The sequence below is a fragment of the Topomyia yanbarensis genome, chromosome 3 (genome assembly GCF_030247195.1).
Source record: "Topomyia yanbarensis strain Yona2022 chromosome 3, ASM3024719v1, whole genome shotgun sequence".
NCBI lineage: Eukaryota > Metazoa > Arthropoda > Insecta > Diptera > Culicidae > Topomyia > Topomyia yanbarensis.
This window is the reverse complement of record NC_080672.1, coordinates 383799217-383811270: the sequence shown is the minus strand read 5'-3', so window position 1 is coordinate 383811270 and position 12054 is coordinate 383799217.

Sequence of the window (12054 nt, the reverse complement as noted above, 5' to 3'; positions counted from 1 at the left end):
TCTGTAAAACAAAATATTTTGTAGCAAAAACACATTGGATAATGGGTTTCACATAACTTAAGGTCCCCAACGAGAGGTACCGATATAAGGCTAATACAAACGAAGAAAAAGGAATTCCACCAACTTACCCCAACCGTCAACTAGCCAAAATTTATTCAAATTTGCGTAGAAGTATGCGTACATTTTTTCCAAACAAAAAATAGTACAGATTTGTGTACAATATTGAATGCAAGCGTACGTACGTACACGTTTTGCAAACAAGTTCGCAAGTTTACGTACAAGATCACAAATAAGTATGCACACAAATTTACGAATAAGTTTACGCACAGATATACGTACATGTTTACGTGTAGGTTTATGGACAAGATTGCAATAGAGTTAATGTACAAGTTTTTATGACAATTTGCCAACAAGTTTAAGTATAGGTTTTTATGTACTTAATTGCACACAAGTTTACGTGAACATTTACGAACAAGCAGTCGCAAATACCTCGTCTACCCATTGCTACAGACATTAAACACCGAAAAGGTTCTTCTAATTCATTCAAAACCGTTAGTTGGTTGCCAATTCAGTGCATTGTCCTCTCGTCTATATCAGGCAGATAATTAAAATTCATTTCAATTTCAAAACCAACTGTGCAAAATAACCTGTTTTGAAAACAAATAAAAGGTTTCTATTTCGGTTCATTTCCGTATCAATGATCACCTCTTTTCGGCGGACAGATCTTAATTGAAAATTCGAAACAATCAGAATTGCAAATATATATTTGTTCGTCGGTTCAATTTCCAGTCCGGTCAGCAACATTTGCTTTCGGAAGATTCTAGATCCGGTTTGTGTTTAATAGAAGCCTAAAGATGCAAGGTTCGCTGACAGCAGGTGCATCTAAACGATTTTCGATTCCGGAAGATTCCGAGTAGTATAGAGGAAGTAAAAATATCTTGCAAAGTCTTTAGCCAAGATTAGATTTAACCTATTTTTTGTTTGAATCGCAATCCACAAAAACTAGCTGTTCCCAAATGAAACTGAAACTAGCTTGTTCACAGCAAATGATGATGATCATCCCTTATCACACGCGACTGAAATTCGGAAAATTGTCAAAGTCACTCATGTGCCAGTCAGCACATCATCATCATCATCACCAGTCAAATGTTTCCACTCACGACAAAGCTACTTGCACAATATTTTAGCGAATGAGTGCTGGAAGCAATTTGCCGCACCCGAGACCAAGTTAGCAGCAAAGTTAGCGGATAAAGAAACATCAACTATGGGTGGGAAGAATTCGCACGATGAAAGAAAGTCCGGGGCAGAAAGAAAAGTTTCGTCTTCCTCGTCTTACCGTCGTCGCTGCCCGTTGGATGGAGAAACAAAGATAAACACACGACGACAGAACGACAGCACTGCACTCCGCACCCACTCACCTCGCGGTGGGGGTTGATGAGAAATGAAAGCTTCGGATGCGCACGGAGAGAGAGAAAAAAATAAGTCGTATCCCATTGCATTGGAAAATTCAGCCCAACTTTAGCGCGCGGGCCTTAGTTCTCAGGGTACATAAGTGAGAAAACATTTCTGAAACGAGAAATTTCCGCTAACTTTGGAATTCAATTTATTTTTAAAGTGTGCACCGAATGAAAGGAAAAAAGAAAATAACTTCCTCGGCGTAGTTCGACGGGTGCAGGCGGGATTCTGGCAGCTTTTTCCTTTCTCTCGATGTGACATCTATCCACTACTGTCTTGTCTTTGCGTAAGTCTGGTGCCTGGTGAAACTTCATTTTACCTTATTAATTTTGCATGACAAATTCTGTGGAAATGTGAAAAAATACGGAACTTGCACAGGTACTAGGTAGGCGATATAAAATAAAAATAAAGAAACTAAGTACCGTGAAGTATTGACAGCATTTTAGTGTGACTCTAAACATTTTTTGCATCAATATTCTTTCAATATCATATTGAGTATCAAGTACAATTGGTATCAATTTCAATCGATAAGAGAATGAAAATGTGTAGGTCGTAGTTTTGAAATCACACTGATCTGGTAAATAAATGAAATTTCTGCTCGTCTTCCAAATTTTATTTTTTGATATATTGAGAAAATATAAAATGTCGTTCTTCCAAAAGTTATAGCCGGCTTCAATTGCCATTAATTGATGTATAAAAATATAGAGTTTCGCTTTGAATTTAAAGTTATATGAAAAATATGTATGTGTTTCGTTTTTTGGTTTTCGGTTCTCGGTTGTTGGTTTTCGGTTTTCGTTTTTCGTTTTTCAGCTTTCGGTTTTTATCTTTCGCTGTTTTTGAAAACTTGTTTTCGAAAACTTGTACGTATGTAATCTTGTAAGTAAACTCGTACGTAAACTTGTACGTAAACATGTACGCCAGTTTGTAAATATTTACATAAAATATACATACAGTATACTTGTATGCAATTTTGTACGTAAACTTGTGCACAAATGTGTACTTAACCTTGTTGGCAAATTGGTATGAGCATTTGTACATAAACTCTTACGAAAGTAAACACGTAATTAAAATTGTACGTCAGCTTATACATAAACTTGTTGTTAAAACTGTACGAAAAATTGTACGTAAACTTAAACGTAAACTTTTTCGTAATGTTGTACGTAAACATGTACGGCATCTTGTAAGTGACTTTGAAAGTAAACTTGTTCACGCCTTTTACGTGGACATGTAGGGTGATGAGCCCATTATTGCTATGTTTCTATTATCACGCTACCCATTTGAAGCCGTTGGTTAGAGCAGTGTCTGCCATCTTTGTTTAACGCATTGAGTCAAATGGTAGCGCAACAATAGAGGCACTCGATTCGTGTTTTCGTTGCGCTCAAACACGAGAATTTCACTGTTTTCAGCGCTTGTATGTTATTATCTTGGTACTTGGTACTTGATGCCAATTTGTACGCATTCCATTGTTTGTAGGCCGAGTAATTAATGAATCAGTGAGGCGCCCTCCTTAGTATGGTGAAAATAGGCACTTCACCCTATGTAATCTTTTACATAAATTTGTACGCAAACCCGGTCTTAAAGTTGTTAGCCTGCTTATGCGTCAAAATGTTCGAAAATTTGTGTGCCAGTTTGTACGTTAACTGCAACGTTTACTTGAACGTAAACGTATACATAAACTTGTAGGTAAGCTTATACGTAATATTGTACGTAAGACTCTTCGCGAACCTGTACATCAACTTATTGGCAAATTCATACGAAAACTTGAAAGAAAAGTACGTAAACTTAATCGCTATCTTGTACGTAAACATGTACGTCATCTTATTCTTAACGTTGTACGTTAACTTGATCGCAAACTTGTACGAGCACTTGTATGTAAACTTGTATGTAAACTTGTACGCAAATCTGTACTTGAACTTGAGGAAAAAAATGTACGTAAACTTTCACGAAAACATGTATGTAATTTTATACGCAAACTTGTACGTGTAATTTATACGAAAACTGAAATGAAAAATAGTCGGTAAATTTGTACGCAACCTTGTATGTAAACTTGTATGTAATCTTGTAAGTAAACTTCTGCGTAAACTTGTACGGTAACTTGTACGTGGTCATAATCGTAATCTTGTACGTAAATATGTACGTTATTTTGTACGTTACTCTGTACGTAAACCTAAACGTAAACTTGTACGTAAGCCTGCACACAAACCTGTATTTAAACTTGTTGGCAAATTTATGCGAAAACTTGCATGTAATCCTGTGCGTTAACTTATACGTAAACTTATACGTAGCCATATACCTAAACATGTACGCCAGCTTGTTCGTAAATATTCTCGTAAACTTGTATGCAATGAAGTTTGTGCACAAACCTGTACTTAAACTTGATGGAAAATTCGTATGAAAACTTGTACATAAACTCTACTGTAATCTTGTATATAAACCTACGTAAGTTTGTGTGCAGTCTTCCCAAGCGAACATCGAACACCATGTTCGCTCTAGTTCTGTGCTCATCTTATACCCACATTTCGTGTGCAAACTCGAACGCGCTAATGCGTACCAAAACACGTGCACGTGTTCGTCTGCACATCCGAACTCTATGTACGTAGGCGGTGTTCGTACACACAGGATCTTGACACTAGTCTTCTCTTTCTCTCACTCATCATCACTAGCGTTGAAGCATTCTGTTTTGTGCATGTCCTTCTTGTGTACGCACACGGTGTTTAAACCTAAGTTTGCACATGGTTCGCTTGGGTTCGGTGTTCGGTGTTCGATGCAAACCTGCACACAAAGGCAAAGTATGTTTGAGGTTGAACGCGTGCACGAAATTTTGTACACGGGTGCAAACTTGTCGATGTTCATGGGAAGACTGTTTGTATGTATACTAATATGTTATCTTGTACGTAAACTTGCACGCTATTCTGTACTAAAACTTTTTGGAAAAGTTGTACGAAAAGTTCTGCGAAAATTTATATAAATTTTGATCATAAACGTGTACGTGATCTTGCTCAAACCTACGAACTTATACGAGATCTGGTACGTAAACCTCTACACAAACCTGTACATAAATATATCGGCAAATTTATACGAGAACTGTACGCAAATTGAAATGGAAACTTGCACATAAACTTGAAATTTACATGTATCATTGTACATAAACTTGTACAAAAACAGGTACCAAAACATATACGTTAACTTGTACGTCAGCTTCTAAGTAATCTTTTACGTGAACATGTGCGTAATCTTGTACGTAAACTTATACGTAAACTTGTACATATACTTGCACGTAAACTTGTACGTAAACATGTACGTGAACTTGTGCGCAAACTTGTACGTAAACAGGTTCCAAAATATGTACGTTAACTCGTACTTGTTGTCTCTTGCTATATGTAGAAGCCGTCTCCACTCCACTCGGTCCATTGCTGCTTGTCGCCAGCCTCGCAGTCTTCGAAGGGTCCACAGGTCGTCCGCCTCAAAGTTTCGTGCCATTATATCAATGTCGTCGGCGAAACCGAGAAGCTGGACGGACTTCCTGACGATCGTGCCACTCGTGGCTATCCCCACTCTACTTATTACGCCTTCTAACGCAACGTTGAACAACCGGCACGATAGACCATCACCTTGTCGTAGCCCTATTCGAGATTCAAAGGGATTCGAGAGTGTCCCTGATACTCGAGCAACGCACATCGTCGCTTTGACTAACCGTGTTAGCTTATGCGAAATACCGTACTCGTGCATTATCTGCCATAGCTGATCTCGATCGATTGTGTCATACGCCGATTTGAAATCGATGAACAAATGATGTGTGGGCACGTTGTATTCGCGGCACTTCTGCACAAACTGCCGAATCGCGAATATTTAATCCTAATGATTGTGCGGGAACCTGCTTGATAGTGACCCACGAACTCCCTTGCAAATGGCGACAATCGGCGGAAAAGAATTTGGGAGAGGACCTTGTAGGCGGCGCTAAGTAGTGTGATCGCGCGGTAGTTGCAGCAATCCAACTTATCATCCTTTTTGTAGATTGGGCAAACGACACCCCCTATCCACTCCTCCGGAAGAATCTCCTCCTCCCAAATTTTAGCGATTACCCAGTACAGCGCTCTAGCCAGTGCTTCACCACCGTATTTTAATAGCTCGCTTGGTAGTTGATCTAGACCAGCAGCTTTGTTGTTTTTCAGTCGACCGATCTCCTCTTTGACTTCTTGGAGATCAGGGACCGGCAGCCTATCGTCTTCTGTGCGTGCTCCAAGATCCGTTGCCATACCGCCTTCGTCCTCTACTGCTTCACCGTTGAGTTGCTCGTCATAGTACTGCTTCCATCTCTCAATCACCTCACACTCGTTCGTATGAAGGTTGCCGTCTAGGTCCCTGCTCATATCGGCTTGCGGAACGTAGCCTTTGCGCGAGCTGTTTAGCTTCTCGTAGAACTTCCGTGCGTCATTTACGCGGTACTGTTGTTTCATCGTTTCGCGATCTCGTCCCTCCTGTTTGCGCTTCTTTCTCCGGAGGACGGAGGTTTGCCTGTTCCGTGCTTGTTTGTATCGCTCGTTTCGTTCTGCAGCATCCTCGCCCGTGCGGCATTCTTCTCCTCTATTAACTGCTTACATTTGTCATCGAACCAGTCGTTTCCTTGATTCGGAATCGCTGTACCTAGTGCCGCTATAGCAGTACTTCCTATGGCGAAATGGATCTCCCTCCAGCCATCTTCAAGAGTAGCTGCGCCCAGCTGTTCTTCCAGCTCCCAGCTGTGCGTAGTCTTGGGCAACCCCGGCGTCCCGAATTTGCGCAATGTTGGGCCTTGGCGTCCGACTCCGATCAGGGGCGGCGAAACACTTTACGCCCGAGTGGGTAGAAAGCATAGGGTAAGGGGTTCATTAGTAAGGATTTTTTTTTCCTTTTTCGCAATGTACACGTCTACATTACATTTACATTAAATCACATTCGTTTATGCAAATGGAATTGTGGTACATCGATGTTTTCAAATGTGTGTAGTGCAAGATACATGCGTTGCGCGTCTAAATTTTTTGAAATGGTTCAAAATTTCGAGTGGGTAATTACCCACTCGGTTATTTTAGAGTGGGTAGTACTACCCATACTACCCACGCTTTTCGCCGGCCCTGACTACGATGAGTTGTACACCGTCGAGAGTTTTCACCGCATGCATACTGTAACTAGGTAAAGGTCCGAATCTATATTCGCACTGCGGTAGATACGAACGTTGGTGATATCAGAGAAGAATTGTCCGTCGATTAGAACGTGATCGATTTGGTTTTCGGTGCGTTGGTCGGGTGATCTCCAGGTGGCGTTGTGGATATCTTTGCGGGGAAAGAAGGTACTTCGGACTACCATGCCACAGGAGGCTGCGAAGTTTACGCATCGTTGTTCCTGGTCATTCGATACCGTGTAGAAGCTGTTTGGCCCGATTACCGGTCTAATCAATACAACCCCCACCTACCTGAGCGTTCATATCACCGATGACGATTTTCACGTCCCGTTGCGAACAGCCGTCGTACACCTCCTCCAGCTTCGCATAGATCGCTTCCTTCTCGTCATCGTGTGGGCGGTGTACGTTGATGATTCTGTAGTTGAAGAAACAGCCTTTGATCCTCAACTTACACATCCTTGCGTTGATCGGAGTCTCTCCAATCACGCGTTGACGCATCTTACCCAGCACTACAAAGCCGGTTCCCAGCTCGTTGGTGGTGCCACAGCTCTGGTAGCAGGTAGATGCCCGCTTTTCCATACTTTTGGTCCTGTCAAGCAAAATTCCTGCAGTGCTACGACTTCAAAGTTGCCTGTTTGGAGTTCGTCGTAGACTATCCTGTCTAAAGCTGGAAAGCAGAGTTACTTGCAGTTCCATGTTCCGAGTTTCCAATCGTAGTCCTTATTTCGTCGCGTAGGTCTTTGCCGATTATTCCGATTCGTATTTTCTTCTGCATTGTTCATAACGGTTAGTTTTCCAGGGCGGCTTGTTGGGCCTTCACCAATCCCCTGTCTCGCCGGAGGACCATCGTGTCTGCTCTATTTAGAGTCCCACGCTGACACGAGAGCGATACATGGAGAACAGATGCTAATTTGAGCCGCCTCTAACATGGGGGACAAAAGCTCGGATGGACTCACCCTCCGAAAAGAGGGGCTCCTCTGTCCTTCCCTGTCAGCATACGACCATGGTCCCACCGGAGTAGGTTACCCGATTTTTCCTATGGTTACTCTTACCCTAGCTGGCACCGCGGGAGGTAGGGATAGGAGTTACTGGACAAGAGGCAAAGGACCACTGTGGCGAACCAACGGGTCTATATTACGCATAGCTTGTATAACTATAACATAACTCAGCGGTTTTCAACCTTTTTCGTTCCATGTACCCCTTTCCGAATATTAATCCCCATGATGTACCCCTTTCTGAAAATTGTTTACCATCATTACCCTGTAGGGTTGCTACCCCTCCGGGTTTGACCCGGAGACTCCTTTTTTTGGAGAGGTTTTCATGGCCTCCCGGTTTTGCATCTATTTCTCCGAGTATAGTGATACGATGAATAATTTTTACTCAATATGTTCAAATGAGTTCCTACGTTGTCAATGTTGACTGGTCCAGAAGCGGACCTTAACTGTGGGCCAGGTAGAAAAGATTTGCTACTTTGTTTGAACCTTCCTAGCGACTGTGAAGATGATTAACCGGATATTTTGTGCTCAGCAAAAATTTCGGGTAACAAAAAGAATGAAAGAGGTTATACTTGTCTAATTTTAACTCAGCAGATAGGTCAGATAGGTTCAAAGTGATTCTATAAAAACCTATTCCAGGTCAGTAAAAATTTCCTGGTGAAAACCTTACCAAACGTGGTAATCCTATTACCCTGTAAAAAAGATTTCCAATTGAATGAATGCCACAATTTTACAATAAGAAACCTGTTCCATAACATAACTTGTACGTAAACTCGTACATAAACTTGTTAACTTGTACGAAAACTTGTGAACATGTGAACAAATTTGTACACATTTGTGTGTATTTTAACTTATTGGCGGATATGTTCCTAAACCTGTACTTCAACATATACGGTAACTTGTATGCAAGTTTGCATGCAAAATATTACGCGTCTTAACAACCTAGCTGCCCGGCAACAGCACCAGATGGCATCTCAGCAGTCGCACCAGGCACTGTGGCATATTATGAGCTAACCTAGGGAAACGTACGCAGTGATGCTACACGGCGAGTAGGGCTTAGCATGTATCACTTTAATTATAATAAAATCAGTCTAGAACTAACTGCAACGACGAATGGTCGGCTTTTATATTTGTAAAAACATTTGTTGGCAATTTTTACCGAGAAATTGTACATAAATTTGCACGCAACGTGAAATGTGTCCTTGAAATGCAAATTTGGGAAATACAAATATGAAACGCGTTTACAAATGCGAAACTCGAAGACGATTTAAATCGTTGTCATAAATCGCAAGCTTGCGCGAACTATAAACCTTAAACGTAGATTAATAGCGCTTTATTAATTTTATTTATTTTATTAATTTTAATAATTTTGTTAATTTTGTTAATTCTATTAGTTTAAATTTTTTTATTAATTTTATTTATTCATTTGGTTCATTTTATTCATTTGATTTATGGTTTTCATTGTATTCATGGTATTCATTAGATTAATTGTATTAATTCTATTATTTCTATTAATTGCTTTAAATGTATTAGTTGTATTAATTTTATCATTTGAATTAATTGTATTCATAATATTAATTGTGGTTATTGTATTAATTCAATTCAATTAATTCTATTAATTACATTAATTGTATAAATTGTATGAATTGTGTGAATTGTATTAATTGTATTAATTGCAATAATTGCATTAATTGTATTGTATTAATTGTATGAATTGTATGAATTGTATGAATTGTATGAATTGTATGAACTGTATGAATGGTATGAATTGTATGAATTGTATTAATTGAATCAATTGTGTTAATTATATCAATTGTATTAATTGCATTAATTGTATTAATTGAATTAATTGTATTAATTATATTCATTATGTTAATTGTATTAGTTGTATTAATTGAATTATTTGTATTGTTTTAATTGTTTTAATTCTTTTAATTGTATTAATTGTATTATTCGTATTAATTGTGTTAATTGTAGTAATTGTATGGGGACCCGGGGATATGAAGACAGTGGGGATAATTCGGACCCCCTCGATTTCTCAGAAAAAAGCAAAACTTTCTAACTCTCGTACATATACGTGGAACCGCTATTCTGAATCATTAATTTTGAGAGCTGAATTTGATTCTTTGTTCATTGTAGAAAGGAGATACAACGTGTTTCATTTTTTTGCCATTCTCAAAACAAATATCTCTATAATGGAAAAACCGTGATTAAATCAACCAATAAAAATGAAAAAATATATGGTAAGTGTTTTGGAAAGCTGGAAGCTCCTTTTTTATGGAATGATTTTTGTTTGGCTGAAAACACGGATATTTTCGAGACGCTCTCCACTTTTGTGCGAAATGAGCGTACGGGGCTATTCGGACCCCTTATTCCGCCAACCACCGTTCAGCGGCTTGCGGCTGCGCACACCATTGCACACGCCACAGTAAAGAAAATACATGGGCCGCCAAATCGACAGCTGTGACTTACCGGATTAAGCTTTTGTAAAGTAATTTATTTTTTTTGCTTCGTAAGGAGTGCTTCTTACAAATATTTCATAATTCCATTGTAAAAAAATTAAACAAACATGACGGTCTAAATTGCCCCGTTGGGAGGTCGGAATTACTCCTACATTGTAAAAGCATGGAAAAACGCATAGATTTGCGACATGTCGCCTAGCGCTGCCATTGAGTGGTGCAAATGAACCTTTTATTGCACCAAAATGTAGCTGGGGTTTCAAACTAACAATTAGGACCTTTGACTGGTATATTTTTTCACATCCATCCACCTAAAAGGGCGATTTGCTTAAGTAGGTCCGAGTAGCATCGAGTTCCCTTATTAATTGTATTAATTGTATTATTTCTATTAACTCTATTAATTATTATGCTATATTGTGCGGGAACCCACGAACGGAACATCATGTTTGATCAGTGGTCCGATTGAAACACAAGGTGTGTTTTAGTTTTAAGGGATTTGCGTCAAGCCGGCGCTAATCTATTCCGACAATAAGTTAGTTTGATTTCTGATGAGGCGAAGCCGAAACGCAACACAGTATGATCTATTAATTATGTTAATTGCATTAATTGTAATAATTGAATTAATTGTGTTAATTGTATTCATTGTTTTCATTTTATAGCCTCTTGGAAGTGGAAAATCAGTAAAAATTGTCAAATCGCAAGTGAGGAGCGTTATTAAATTTTTGGGGGAACCCCTGACGACTGCTTTTTTATATTTCATAGACATTGAACTTCGTAACTACAGTTTGTCGTTTTGCATAACAGCATTATCAGCGTGCAATTAATCATGATTGGTCAATTTGTGACCCTTCCATTCTTCACTTGCTCCGTTCTACTCGCCTAGTACACTACAGAGATAACAATATTTTGTAATTTTTCATGCACATATGTGGAGCTTTCGATCCTGCCATGGTAGAGGCACATTCCACGTAGCACTTTACAACGTAATTGAATTGAATGGAATTAGAACCGCTGACAGAACTAAAATTCACTTATTTCTGTCACCCCAAATTCCATACGAAATCGAAATGTAACTGATCCAATAACGGTTTGCCGTTCAATTCCTGTACTCCCCTCTGGAGTGGCGAGTGAATATTGAAACTTGAACGGTGTACTAATCAATTCTGCTCGCGTAAGCTTCGTGAAGTGAAACCGACGGATAAGTTTGATGGAAACAAATTTCCACTAATTCAACTGCGCGGAATCGGAATTCACCGTTCGTAGTTGAGCAGACAGCAGCACGTAAGCAGACGTGGGTCCAAATTCTAGCCGGTTTTTTTTGGGTGCCGATGGTGGATCCGAGGCTATTCACCTTGATTATCTATTTTGTCACGTTCATAAACTCGTGAAAATCTTACCAGAAGCTTATATTACTTTTTTTCTGCCAGAATTTCGGTGCAAGTCAACGATAAGAGACTGTGAAGGTGAAATTGTACTTTGTTGAAAAGGTTTTTGTTTTTTCATCTTTATTTAGAGACGGTGGAGCGTAATGAACTACACCAATATCGGTTGAATTGTTAAATATAAACATGTCACAACAGCTTTCAAAAGTCTTTTTTTACATACGCCTACTATACAGTGGTACTTGTTGCCTCAAAATTCATTAAATATGTTTCACAATTAATCAGTAGAAGATCACAAAACTTTTTTTCACATTTTGTGTTTAACGTAATCGGAGCGCGGCTTTGCAGACGATTTAAAAGAACTATAGTGTAAAATATTTTTTTGGTAATTGGTTTTTCACACAGAGAGTATTGTCATTTATTGTAGCAGAGAGTGGGTAGTACTCATACTTGTTTTGGCGAAGTTTGGCTCATTGTCACAACTTTGTTTAATGGTAATGAAATATTATAGAAATAAATAATGCAAGCAACGTATTTTAGTGTACATTCTGAAATAATGGTGATTAAAAAAACAAAAAAAAAATGTTGGAGCTTTTCTACTCCAA